Source organism: Geotrypetes seraphini, chromosome 2 (genome assembly GCF_902459505.1).
Source record: "Geotrypetes seraphini chromosome 2, aGeoSer1.1, whole genome shotgun sequence".
In the NCBI taxonomy this organism is placed as follows: domain Eukaryota; kingdom Metazoa; phylum Chordata; class Amphibia; order Gymnophiona; family Dermophiidae; genus Geotrypetes; species Geotrypetes seraphini.
This window is the reverse complement of record NC_047085.1, coordinates 112,697,104-112,712,088: the sequence shown is the minus strand read 5'-3', so window position 1 is coordinate 112,712,088 and position 14,985 is coordinate 112,697,104.

Sequence of the window (14,985 nt, the reverse complement as noted above, 5' to 3'; positions counted from 1 at the left end):
GTCAGCTCCTATCACTATCCTTTTCCCCTTTACACATGTTATTTCTGCTCCTGTAGAATTCTCAATCCATTCGAGTCAAGGCCCTCCTTAACATATAACACTACGCCTCCACTAATTTGATCCACCCTATCACTGTGATATAGTTTGTACTCTGGTTTGACAGTTTCCCATTGGTTATCTTCCTACCACCAGGAAGGTGAGCTTGGAGCAGACTTCGTGGGACATTTTTGATACAGCACAATGTTCAAATCCAAGTTTGCAGAAGATGCACAAAATATCCACTACCAAGCAAGCCCATTTTCAGAACTGCAAAATTTCTATCTTTTTATATTTTTAAAAATGGCCATTTTTCAGATGTGCATCTATCTTTTTGAACCATTTTTGGAAAAAAAACAAATGTGCAAAAGAAGGAGGAGCCAGCATTTTTAGTAGACTGGCCACACGCACACACATTCCAGCAGAACAATGGGGCATCTTAGGTAGGGTTACTAGATTTTCCCGAAGGAAAATCTGGACCCAAGACCATGCCCCCAGGCCCATTCATTTCCAGTATCACGCCCCCAGCCCCACCCCCCTTATCCTGTTCATACGTCAGGATGGCATCCGCGCATGTGCGGATGTGACACGATGATGTCGCGTTCATGCACGCAATGTAACGCAATGACATTGTGCGTGTGCGCAGGACATCACTGTGCTGCATCTGTGCATTCACATATGCTGTCCCGATGTCGAAAGCTTTTCAAAACCCAAAGTGCTGGGTATTGAAAAGCCATCCAGACCTCCGGACATGTCCTCAAAAGGAGGACATGTCCGGGGAAATCCGGACATCTGGTATACCTAATCTTAATGAACTTCACATAAAAAGGCCCAGGTATAAATCTCACCATAACCCCTTTATAAGGTATTGTGAGCCCTCCAAAACCTACCCAAAATCTACTGAGCCTAACTGTACACCACATCAATAGCCCTTATGTCTGCAGATGATACCTATATGTATACAGTATATAATGGGGTTTGGATGGGTTTTGGAAGGCTCAAGTTGTCCACCATAAGTGCAGTGTTAGATTGGGATATGGGTCTGAGTCCCCATCTCTATAATTAACTATACCACTCACTAGGCGGTTCCAGAAACTAGAGCTGCTCGATTCAGGGGAAAAATTTTCAATTTGATTCGCTTTCAGTGACACGGCTTTTTAAGTTTAAAGTTGAATCAATTTTTTATTGTCAAACTAAACAAGCTAGATTAATACAGATTGGTCCTGCACAGTCAATGCTACCAGAAAGCCTTGTCCTTTTGACACGCAGAGCACAGATACACCCTTGCCCAGTATGGAATAATTAATCACAAATTAAAAATAGAAATTTAATCACAAATTAAAAATAGAAATATATAAACCCCCCAAAGATGTAAATGAGATGTGAACGAAACAGTACATATCAGATGTTATGACCAGTTCTAATAGAGTAATAAGTTTCTGGTAGAACTGCCTGATTCAAATCGATTTGACGATTCACTTCAGTTGAATCAATTTGAATTGATTCATTCTGTGGAAAAAAAATTGAACTCACTGATTCACTGCAGGCCCATAAAGGGGTGCTCCGAGTGCTGTCGTCATCATGGTCCGGGAACCTCTCCGCAATGGCAGCCTTCACAACACACTGGTCTTGCTGGCTTCGGACCTTCCTCTCTGCCAGGTCCTGCCTTTGCGGAAACAGAAAATAGGCAGGATCCGGCAGAGAGAAAAGCCAAATGCTGCAAGAGCAGTGAGTTGTGAAGGCTGCGCTGCCAATGCTGTGTGTGTGTGTTAGGGGGTGACAAAGAGACTAAGTGCGAGAGGGAGGGAAGGGAATGGGAGAGTTATCAAACCTTGCAGGGGGAAGATGGAGGGTGCTGGATCGGGGGGGGGGGGGGGAGGAGATGCTTTACTACAGGGCAGGCAAGGAAGGAGATGGCCTGGAGAGAAGAGAAAGATTAGATAAGGCAGTGGGGAAGAGTGGAAGAGGTTGAAGTTATGGATGGAGAAAATGAAAGAGAGATGCTGGGACAGGGGAGCAAGCAGAGCAGAGGGAAGAGAGAGAAAAATGAGGAGAGAAGATTGGGAAAGATGCTAAATCCACAAATGAAGAGAATAAAAGAGAGAGATGCTTGACATGGGATGAGGAGTGTAGGAGGAGAAAGGAATCAAGGGGAAAAGCTGGACAGAAGAAGAGGCAGGGCCACAGGGGAGGGATGGGTGCACAGTGGATGGAAGGTGCAGAGAGAGAGGGCAGATGCATGGAAGGGAAAGAAAGGACAGATGCTGTATGGAAAGAAGGGAGTGAACAGCTGAAGCAGAAATCACAAAAGGTAGAAAAAAGATTTTATTTTTGTTGCTTTTTTGCAGCTGTATTGATAAATGTTTATAAATAGAAAAAAAAAGAAATAAAGTAATGTTTATATTAAACTAATTTTAATACATTTTTTACTAACCTGGTCAAAGACAGAATATCGTAACAGCAGTATACTGTATTGACCTGAAGAATGAAGTTTTGGCCTCGGAAAGCTAATTAAAAAATGGATTAGTCCAATAAAATAATATTTTCTTATTTTCCATTTTTGTTTTATTTCTATTTGTTAATTTGTAAAATAGTGATTATTATTTGTCAGTTTTTTAAATTTACATCTGCTGTCTTTATATTGTGCAGAATATTAGGGGACATGTGTTAACTGTTTCTGTTGTGTTGCATTGTATGCACAGTCTGGCTTCTTGGCCGCTGTCAATCATACGACAGTGCCCTATAGAGAATAACGCCTCCATGAAAGATAGGTGCTGGAAATGTAGGCCTGGATTTTCTGGGCCTACATTTTTGGTGCCTATGCCGTGAATCATGCCTATGTAGGCACTTTAGGCCGCTTAATGCCACTTCCAGCATTAACCACACCCATAGTGGAGTTTGGTGGCCTAAAGCACCTATGTAGATATGATTCCGGTGTGTATTATTTAGGTGCTGTTAAGCATTTTAACAGTGCCAGTTTTTGCCATTTTAAATGGTGTTTGTTACTTAACTTAGGCAAAATGACACTTGTTGGCCATTTCAACTAAATATAATCTATTTACATGCATCCCTGAAAGTTCTAGTTTCCTCTCTCTGTCAACTTCATAATTTCAGTTGAAATAGTTTGAGAAAAGGATACTCTTTATCCCTTTCTTGAATTTTCCAGTGTTCTTTTCTAGCTTTAATTCCTTCAGTAGGGCATTCCACCATGTCAGGACCATTACTGAGAACATTCTTGTCCTAGTGCTTTTGTATTTGATGTTTTTGCACAAATGAAGCCAGACAGACATTGTTGTGCCTGCTTCTCTGGTGTTCATATTTTGGACATTTCATTTTGGAAAATGGCTGGGGTTTATTGGACGTTTTCAATACAAGATCATCCTTATCACATATCTTCAAACAGAAAATCCCAACATTTTCCTGTCCAAAAAAGGCTGTGAGATGGATTGTTTTTTTGGAATGTTATGAGCAGGAGATCCCAATTCTGATGTTGATATTCTTTCAAAAGTGCTCAGCTATATATGTACAATATATTATAAGTTTAATCATTGTATAGATGTCTTAGGACTTAGATTTTCATTTTATTGCATCTTGCAAACAAAATAATGCATATTCAGTCTTTTTCTTTAGCACAACATATTTTTTACTCAACTAGCATCAAATTTAAATGGATCTGATTCTTTGTTTATAGTCAAGTTAATCAAACAACACTAATACAATGGTCTATGACAGTGTTCTTCAACCGCCGGTCCGTGGACCAGTGTTGGTCCACATAAATTTCTTGCCGGTCTGTGAAGAATTAGTGTCCCCTGTAAGCGCATGTCTATCTTCCTTCCGGCTTGGCTGCTCCTTATCTTCAGTGCCAGCTGCTGGTACAGCGCACAGTGGCTCTTGCACACTGCACCCAAAACCATAACCAGGTCAGTAGCATGCAAGAGCCACTGTGCGCTGTCCCGGCAAACAAGTGCAGCTGGCGCTGAAGATAAGGATCAGCCAAGCCGGAAGGAAAACGGAAATGCACTTGCAGGGTACACTAACACAGCTTTGGCAGAGGCTGGACAGCCCTGAACAAGTAAGGGCGAGAAGCTGGATGGCCCTAAACAAGTAGGGGAGAAAAGAGGGGGAGGAGTGCATTGGGACATAGGAGGGACATGAATTTGGGACAAAGGAGGCATAAACTTGGTTCACAAGGGAGGGGAAAGAAAGGGAGAATTGTTGGGGATGAGTGTATGAGAAGGAACGATGATGTACATGGGGAAAGAAAGAAAGAGGAAAATTGTTGGGCATAGAGAGAGAGAAGACTGAGAAAGAGATACATGGGGAAGAGAAGAATGAGAGGGAGAAATGTTGGATATGGTGGTGGAGAAGGAACAGAGGGACAGATTGAAGGGGATGCAAGGGGGAGGAATGTTGGAATATAAAATGACACAGGGAAAAAATTTGTCCCCGTCATCGCCCCGTCCCCGCAATCACCATCCCTGTCCCCATCCCTACAACCACTGTCCCCGCCCTGTCCCCACGACCATTGTCCCTGCCCCGTCCCCACGACTACTATCTATGCAGCATCCATACAAGCCTCAGTACTGCAATATTTAGGTTACTCCTTCCTTATAAATCAAAGTTCTGGCTGCTGAACTAGAGAAAGAGATGTTTAGCTGGCAGGGCTTTGTTTATAAATTTTTATCAACACAACTAATATACAACTTTATCCTAAAGCAAAAAAAAAAAAAAAAAAAAAAAGGAAATAAATAAATATAATTTTTTTCCTACCTTTGTTGTCTGGTTTCTGCTTTCCTCATCTTCTCATTCAATTCCTTTCATCCACTGTCTGTCTTCTCTCAGTGTCTTCCATTTGCTCTGTTACTGTGCCTCTCCCTTCACCAACACACCATCTTCTTCCCTCCACTCCCCCCATAGTCTGGCATCTCTGTCTTCCCTTCCAGCATCTTTTCCCCACTCTGTCATCCCCATTTCCCTTCAGTGTCTTTTCCCCACTGTCTTCCCCAATTCCCATTTCCCTTCAGCATCTTCTCCCCACTCTGTCTTCCCCATTTCCCTTCAGCGTCTTCTCCCAACTCTATCTTTCCCATTTCACTTCAGCGTCTTCTCCTCACCACTACCCTTCCCTCTCACCACCTCATTGCCATGCAGTACCCCTCGCGCGGCCCGAGAATCTCTCTCCCTCCCCCTTACCTTCATGGCATGTTAGTAAAGTAACTTGCTCAAGCCGGCTGAGTCTGCCTGCAGTAGCGTGTGTGTGGGCAGAAACTTCTCCTCTGACGCAAACGGAAGTTGTATCAGAGGAGAAGCTTCCGCCACACACACGCGACTGCAGGCAGGCTCGGCCAGCTTGAGCAAGTTACTTTACTTTACTAATGCGCCACGAAGGTAAGGGGGAGAGAGGGAAATAAATTCAGTAGGTAGTAAGGAGAGAGGTGGCCGCGCACATTCGGTGACCGCTCGCATTTCCTCTCTTAACTGCAGGGAAAAGGCCATTTACCACTCCATGGGGCGGTGGATGGCCATGCCCCCGTGCCCCCATGCAATACCCCCCACCACCATTTTGAAGGTAACATCCACTGTGTCATTCTCTATGTTGGACATAGTGATGGAGGGAGAGGTATGTCATGGTGCTGGAGAGGGGTGATAGAAGGAGAAATGTTGGGCATGGGGCTGGTGGGAAATAGTGAAAAATGCAGTATGATCCAGGGGATGAGAGAGGGAAAGATGTTGGATATGGCAGTAGAGGGAGTGGGAGAGATGCACCGTGGATCTCTCTCTCTCTTTTTCCCCACGCCCTGTTCACGAAATGGAGATGGAGACCGAATTCACAGGGACAGGACCGAGCTGTGGGGATGAGGCGGAGAAGGAGGGGGGGGGGAAGTTATTTCAGTCTTAGTAGTTTGCCGGTCCACAAAATAATTCTTTTATTTCCGCCAGTCCATAAGTGTAAAAAGGTTGAAGAACACTGGTAAATGAGATCATTAAACCTCTATTATCCCTCAAAGCTATAACTGCTGTTTATTCCTACACTGACAAACAACAAAAGTTTGATTTTACCAACAGTTATACAAACAGAAATACAGTACAGTCTGAATTATTTGATCTTCACTATTCTGACCATCTGGCATATATGACAGACATCCTTCCCCCTTGTGATGTCATTGCTTATCTTTTTATTTTCTGGCATAGGACAGAGGGGAGTTTTGCACCGTTGTGACATGGAATACGACTTTTGCTGCAATACAGCACTGTTGTGACCTGGAAATACCGTACCTTGGCTGGCAGATGCCATCTCCTTGGCTTCCAAGTCATCTATGTGTGCTCTGAGGGCTCCATGATAGTCTCTGAGCTCCCTGCTGGGAACATTGCTTGTACTGGTAAGATTTTAGAGCACAGTGAGTTTAACTCTCTTTTTCTGCAACCTTTTTAATAGGTAATACACTACAGTACTTTATTTTTATTCTTCCCCTTTGGATCTGTAGAAGATCACTTCATAAATGGCCAGTCAAAATATGTAAAAAGTTGTTTTGTCTATAGAGTTCAAACTTGCTACTTTAAAAAGTATTGACAAGGATGAATCCATCTGAAATAGAGCAGGAAGAGTAACAATTATTGACTGGAAAAGGCAATGCAGTGAGCTGGAGAAATAGGTCTCAAATTAGGCCTCTACTTCTTCATGGAGCATTAGAAAAACTATGAAAAAAATGTGAGCAAACCCTTATTCCTGTGGTTCACACAGCAAAGATCAAGGGCATGGCTACATCAGGGCCTATACTGCAAGATAAAGCCCTGATTTTTCAAAAGGAATTCAATCAAGGTGACCCTGATTTCACTGCTAGTACTGAGTGACTTGATCATTAGAAGAAAAGATATGGAGAAAGGCAGCTCTGCATTACTGGGGAAAAGTTGTCATCAGATTCAGAAGAATTCTTCACATTCAAATTGAAATTTCAGTGTCATTAAAACAGAAGGCGAATCAAGGGACAAGATATGCAGTACAACTTTGATGAACAATACAGAAATATTTCGCAGTTATGAGAAACCTTAGACAAGTCCGAAAATTCTTCGAAAAAACACAATTTCAGCTCCTAGTACAATCTCTAATCCTAAGTATCCTAGACTATTGCAACATCCTCTACCTCCCCTGCCCTGCAATAATGCTTAAACAACTACAGACAATTCAGAATACAGCTCTGAGACTCGTCTATTCATTGAAAAAACATGATCACATTACTGAGGCATTCATCAATTCTCATTGGCTTCCAATCCAGGAAAGAATACAATTTAAATTCTACTGTATACTATTTAAAACTATAAATAGAGACAGCCCAACCTACCTAAACGACCGCCTCATCCAAACCACCTCTACCAGGCATAGAAAAACACACACCCCATTCACTTAGCCCCCAAACAAAGAAGTAAAACGGAAAAAAATATACAACGGACTACTGGCCACTCAGGCAGCGAAGATAGACAACCAAGTCTCCAACCTATTGACAACAACCCCAGACTACAAGATGTTCAGAAAGGAAATAAAAACTATACTCTTCAAGAAATCCCTTAATAAAGGTTAATACCATGATAAAGCTTTACCATCCACTCCCTAAAGTTTAATACCATGATAAAGCTTTTACCATCCACTCCCTAACCCCAGATCCTACTTTTCCCTCTCTTGGAAACCATCTCTGATCTAACGTTGTAACCCTTCTTCCATAACTCATTTTGTAATCGGCTTTGAACTGAAAGGTAATGGCAGAATAGAAATCTGTAATGTAATGTAATGAAACTGGGTTAAATTCTAAAATGTTGCCATCAAGAACTCTTGCATCACGGCTCAAAGTCTTGGCTCCAGGTTATAAATGGAATAAAAAAGAGTGACTATTCTAGCCTGTAGTAGTGCAACTGGTAAACATAAAATTACCACCAACTTTCATTAGAAAGTCAGAAAATATTAAGGCCTTTACAAACATAGTTCCTGCTATACTTCCAGTGTCCTACAGGAACCAGAGGAATGCTTGGATGGACAAAGACATTTTCTGTAATTGATTTTTCAAAGAATTTGTTCCATCAGTAAAAATCTTCTTGAAAATTGGCTAGGAAAGCAAGTCTTCTCTTGGATAATGTACCATCTCATCTCGACAAGAACAAACTGAAAATTGCTGACATTAGAGTTAGGATTATCATATATCTGTGAAAACCTGGACACGTCCTCTTTTTAGATGACTGTCCAGGTGCTAGATGGTTTTTCTCAAACAGGGGAGGTTTAGCCAGCTCTCCTGACTCCCCAGTTTTCAGGCAGCAGCAACGAGGTGAGTCTGCTGCCACCAGCCTGCCCTGGAGGCTGTCTCTCTGCAGAAACTTCCTGTTCCCACATGTAATTAAGCATGCGTATAATTAAGCAGCAGTGATTGGACTGGCAAGTCAGACGTTTGATTAGAGAACAGTTTGAGGAAGTGGTAGACCGGCACCAGTCCAGAAAATTCTACAATATGTCCCGCTCCCTATCTGGAGGCAAGACTGTAAAGAAGCCTGACCCATTATGGTACGGAGAGTGCTGGAAGGTTCTCAGCCAAACCAAGAAGAGAATGATGTGGATATAGTTCAATCATTGATCTGAAACAATGTCAAAAACATAGAATTTAATTCTGCAAATTGGCACTTAGGGCTCCTTTTACTAAGCTGAGCTAACAGTTTTAGCGCACGCTACAATACCGCACACGCTAGACGCTAACGCCTCCATAGAGTTAGTTTTTCTATGTAGCGCAGGGGTTAGCATGCGCTAAAAACGCTACTGCAGCTTCGTAAAAGGAGCCTTTAATGAAATAAGATAGCACTCTTTTCAGCTAGGATGGCAAAATAATGCTCAGAATTTAGGAAGTTGGTTGGGCTGAGAACTTTTCAGCATTCCCTCATATTTATATATCAGAGAGTGTGTGTATGTATATGTTGTACTTTGCTATGTATATTTATATTTTTTTTTATTTGTAAATGTAATATTTCTTTCCTTTCCACCATCAGTCTTAAAAATTTGTTTCACATTCCATTTAATGCTAAATGGTTCATTACAGAGTGGCAACTCAGTTCTCTTATTATGGTGTTATCTTTCACTTTGTCAAAATATGTCTACTTGATAAGAAATCTGACAGAAGTTGCTTATGATGGGATCACTAACAGCCATCAGTTTCTCTCTAGCAAATGAAACCGTAACCATGGAGACGGCCCTTTTTTTTGCCAGAATGAAAATGAGACAGCACTCTGCTGCAGCCATTAGTAGAATACACAAATATCCCTCAAGGCAAACATCTAAAGCAAATGGACTGCAAAGCAAGGAGCACTAATTTCTATTTATTTAGGATTTGTAAACCTCGCAGTGAAAGATATTAACAAAGGAACAAACAGAGAGAGCTCAAAAACCTTCTGTTTGTGTTTTTGTTTCTGCTTATAAAACTGATAATAAATAGAGATAAATGTTTGAACTGGATTTTATAAGAGTAACCTTAAATAATACCAATGCGCACATGATTCAATAACGCTAACACCTCCATAAAGCTTGCGTTAGTATTTTTTGTTTAGCGCGTGCTAAAAACACTAGTGCACCTTAGTAAAAGGAGCCATTAAAATGCTAAAAATGATAATATTCTCTTTTTTGATTCTCAAGAATGAACTCTGGGCCCCTTTTATCAAGCTGCACTAGAGGTTTTTAGCGTGAGCTGGCGCAATAAATGTTCCAATGCTTAAAGAACTCCTATGAGCATTGGAGCACTTATCTTGCCAGCCCACATTAAAAACCTTTAGCTCAACTTGATAAAAAGGGGGGGGGGGGGGGAGAGGTTATATTTTAAAAAAATGTCAGAAAGAAATACTCTACAAGATGTACTTTTTCATATAGTTTAATTTTGCAAGAGTCTTTTTCATACTGATAAGGTACACAGGGCTGATAACAAGTCCATTTGAAAATACTATTAGCAATTGGCTGCAGGCTGTCGAAGACCTTTCAAGTGTCAGAATCTTTTTATTGTCCACTTTATTCACTCGTACACCTATCTCGCTGAAACTACTTACTGAATGCATATATTTTGACAGCCTGGGGTTATCTAAGGTTCTAATTCATCAGTGGTTGTACTCAATAAGGTGCCTTTTGCTCCCCCTTAGAAGCTGTTAAGAATCCTCTGGGATGGGTACAGTATCTTGGTGAATGACAGTTAATTAAAATTAAGCACTGTTTTAACATTAGTAAGCAAACTATAGTTAACTAGTTTGTTGGGAACATCAATTTACCACACTGAAGTCAAGGTGCTATCTGAAATTACTAGCATATACAGAGTCCTGCAAAATATCTGAATGCTAGTAAATAAGACCCTAAATTGAGTATAGTCCTCTGTGCCATTTCACCCTATATTATGAAAAATCAATAATTCTGGACATGTTAATGCCTTTGCTTCCAATTCCTATGGTTTGCTTGGGATATAAGAAACCACTGTTTGTTCTTTTGTCTATCTGCCTGCCTTCTCTCTTTAAGTCCTCCACCCCACCCCCATTTCCATTGGCATGAAGACCATTGTATTAGTAGTTCTTCTCTATCCTCCCCCCCTGGTTATTAGTGCAGGGAGCCGCACTGAATGCTTTGTGCTGCTCCCAACGCTCATAGAACTCCTATGAACATCAGGAGCAGCGTGGAGCAATTAGTGCAGCTCCCTGCGCTAATAACCGCTAATACGGTTATATCTTTCCTATATTGCTGGCCAATGGAAAGTTGGTCAACACGCTATTCCTACTCAGGAATCAAATAATATTCCAGTATGTGACTGTGTTTCTACTTAGCTTTTCCACAAGAGATGGAATTTGAATATGCTGTTCTTCAAGTCTATTCACATAAAAAAATATTCTCAAAAATAATGATGTTTGCACATATCAGTTTTGTACTCACTGGAAATTTGTTGCCCATCTTTCAGGTGCAGCTTGCAAAGATGTTGGCCACCGGTTTGACACAAGGAATTTTATGATGGCTTTTAACAACATTTTCAAACCACAATAGCTCATTTGTTATTCAAGTTTGCTAAGCTAAATCAAATGCCATTGTTCTCAGCACAAGACCTTCTCTTTGAAGCAAAGCTCTTATGGCTTCCATGTAATATTTATCCATAATCCCTCTAGATCTAGAGCAAAAGTTTAAGACTACAGACTACAGTTGTTTTCCTTAAAAAAAAAACCCAACTTCTAATTTAAAGGGAATTGTGACTAAAATAGTATAAGGGCTTTCAAAAATGAAGGAACAAAGATGTACTGTTTTAAAAGGCTCTGCTGCAATACCCAAAGCCAAAACACATCCCATTTCAGGCAGTCAGACCTGTTTACTACTACTGCACATTAATAGCATTAGTAATTTCTTTTTTTAAAAAAATATTCTTTATTCATTTTCAAATCTTGCAACAAGTGTACAATATTCAGTCAATTAATTCATACAAAATCACTTGACATTCTTAACATTTATTATTATTAAATGCATATAAAAGAGACCCCACCCACATCCAACCCATTCATCAGGAACAAACCCATTAAAAAAAAGGCATACCTCCCCAATCCCACACTAAAAATATTCCTATATAATAAAAAGGTGTCCAAGGTGTCTAATCATTAGAATATGTAATCAATGGCCCCCAAATCTTTTTAAAACTATTGTAAATACCTTGCTGTATAGCAAGCATTCTCTCCATTTTATAAATATGACACACTGAATTCCACCAAAAGGTATAATTAAGTTTAGTATAATCCTTCCAATTTCCAGTAATATGTTGAATGGCAACCCCTGTCAATATAAGCAAAAGCTTATTGTTATTTGTTGAAATTTGACTCTTGAATCTCATAGATGTACCAAATATCATATGAAAGGGCAACATGATTTTCTAACATTGAATTAATTTGGGGCCAAATTAACTTCCAAAAGGCATTGACCAAAGGGACAGAAAAAAAAGTAAATGATCTAGATTCCCAGCATCTGAATTACAATGCCAGCATTTATTAGACCTAGAGCTCTCCAACTTTTGTAAGCGAACTGGGGTCCAAAAAGCTCTATGTAACAAAAAGAACCAAGTTTGTCTCATAGATGCTGACCTTGTAATTTTTAATCTCCAAGACCAAAGTCGTGGCCATTGAGAAGCAGAAATTTGGTGCTTGATCTCAATGCTCCAAATATCCCTAAGACCAGTTTTTTGTTTTTTATTCAAATATCCATACAACAATTTATACCACTGTGCGGATTTTTTGGGACACCAAGCATTAGTAATTTCTAATGTAGTAGCACATTTTAATAAATCTAGCCCAAAAAGACTTGCACACATGCTACGCTCACTAACTTCCTCTTCTTAACTGCTGTTAAATTATGTAACTCGCATATTTCCCCCAGCAGGTATGACAAATGACAGTATGCTGAATAGGCATATGTGCATCTTCCTGCAAGTAGGTGCACTGTGAAAACAATGTGTCAACTTTTATGCACACAGGGGTAAATTCTATACAGTATTTGTCATCTAAAAAAATTGGTGCTGACAACGTGGGCTTAGCGTGATTCTATAAACCGCCTCCGGAGTTAGATACAGTTTATAGAATCACACATAGCACCCATCTGTACGACTGACATTTAAGCCAAGGAACGCCAGGCCTAAATAAATGCCTGAGCCTTGTGCACAGATCAGGCTTATTCTATAACAGTGCCCCTAACTTTTAGAAATGCCCATGACCTGTCCATGCTCCCCTCCCCCGGTCATGCCCCCTTTTGAGATCCATTCAATAGAATTTAAGCACACCACTTTACAGAATACGTTTAGAAAGATGTGTATAAATTGTAATTACTATTACTATTAATTATTTCTATAGTGCTACTAGACATACGCAGCAGTGTACAGAGGGCTAGATTCACTAAGCAAACCGATTGTGTACCGATCGATTTGTGGCCCCTTAGTGACCAGATTTCCCTCCGGCCCAATTCACAAACTTCTCCAGTGATCCACTTCAAATCCGTGCATGCAAATGAGGGGAAATGCATGCAAAGTAGGCAGGGACGCGATTCACCAAACAAATTTGAGACACCATTTGGGCTGGCCAATCAAGAATAAAAGCGATAGCTGGGGACCAGTCGCACATGTCTCTGCCGACTCTCCTGCTCCATTGTCCTGCTCTCTGCCCCGATCTGAAGAAAAGTTTGCAGCACCGGGGGATGAAACACGTTCAACCTCCTCGTGTGGCTCCTGTCCCTGCTCTGCTCTCTGTCCTGAGCTCTGCCCCGATCTTCCAGCCCTGCTTTCTGCCCCGAGCTCCTACTCTCTGCCGCCTTCCCTGCAGTGTGAGCCCACAGATTTAAAGCGGGGCTGCATGCCACAGTGCAGCCCTGCTATAAATCCGTGGATTCACACTGGGGGGGCAAGAGCAAGGCTTGGCTGGAAGAGGAGAGCAGGAGAGTCAGCGCGCGAGTTGGCGCGCGTTGAAATTCATGCAAAGCGAATCTGAAGCAGGGCTTGGGGTGCTGAATCTGAGCAGCAAGCCAGTTTGCCTATCTTTTAAATATCTTTTTCAGATGTCAAAATTTGTGATGACAGACTCTCCCAAAAATAAAGCTGTGCTTTTAAGTAGACTCGTTTCCACCTATAGCCAGCAACAAAAAAAGAAAACCCCGGATACAAAACGCATGTCCTGACCATCTGCAGGGAAAGCAGATGGTATGCGCATGCATGGGGATTGCACACCAGTGATCCATGCCAGCAGATGGGGGCATTCCTCTGATTGCCCCCATCTGCATATTGGAGTTTCAAAAATTCGTCAGACCTGCCCTAATCAGACATGGAGCAGTCCCGATCAGGCAGGTTCGTGTATCTAGTTCTCAGTCATGAAGGAGACAGTTACTGCTCAATAATTGGTAATTGTTAACTAATTAAGCTTTACACATAAATCAGCAATGTGCACAGATCTGCTCAAAAACTATTAATTGGCAATTATCGGTGTTTATTGACTTGTTAACTAATTAAGCTGCACACATAAAATTGGCAATGTGCACAAATTTGCACGTGCAACTTAGGCCACAGTTTACAGTGAATAAATAATGACCAGAATATTTTATAAGAACATTTTCCCCACAAAAAACATGGAACAAATTAACTATATAAGAATAGGCATTCTTATATAGTGGCATACCTAGGGTATGTGGCAACCGGGGCCCATCATTTTTTGACACCCCACCCATGTAAAAAAATATTTTTTGTAATTACCATGAAAAATAAATAGTCATAATAGAAACAAGCACTGAAAATTTTCTTTTATTGAACCTCATATATGCAACCATTAATCCAAACATAACATAAATTATGTCTGAATTGTCATGACACCAGAAGTACATATGGAGTAGTTGCAGGTGATGCTTGGGACAGTTCTGATTATGTTAGTTCGGTTTTATGTGTTTTTTGAATAGAAGGGTTTTTATTTCTTTTTTGAAGGTTTTGTAGTTTGTGGTCGAGGTCAATAGGTTGTAGAGTTGGGGGTCGAGTATTAGGAGGTTGTCGAACAGTTTTTTTTCTTTTGACGATTTTGGTTGAAGGGTGCGTGAGTTCTCCTATGTCTGGTTGAAGTGGATTTAATTATTTAGCTGAAGAAATTAGTAACCCCCCCCCCATTCCACCCACATTAATTCTCTTCCATTTTTGTTCCCATTCTAAAAAACACTGATAAGTTCCCAGAAAAAAAATACATTAAAATAAGAAGTGAAAACAAAGGCCCCTACAGATGAGAACATAACATAAGAATAGCCTAACTGGGTCAGACCAATGGTCCATCATGCCCAGTAGCCCATTCTCATGGTAACCAATCCAGGTCACTAGTACATGATCAAAACCCAAAGAGTAGCAACATTCCATGCCACCGATCCAGGGCAAGCAGACACTTCCCCCATGTCTTAATAAC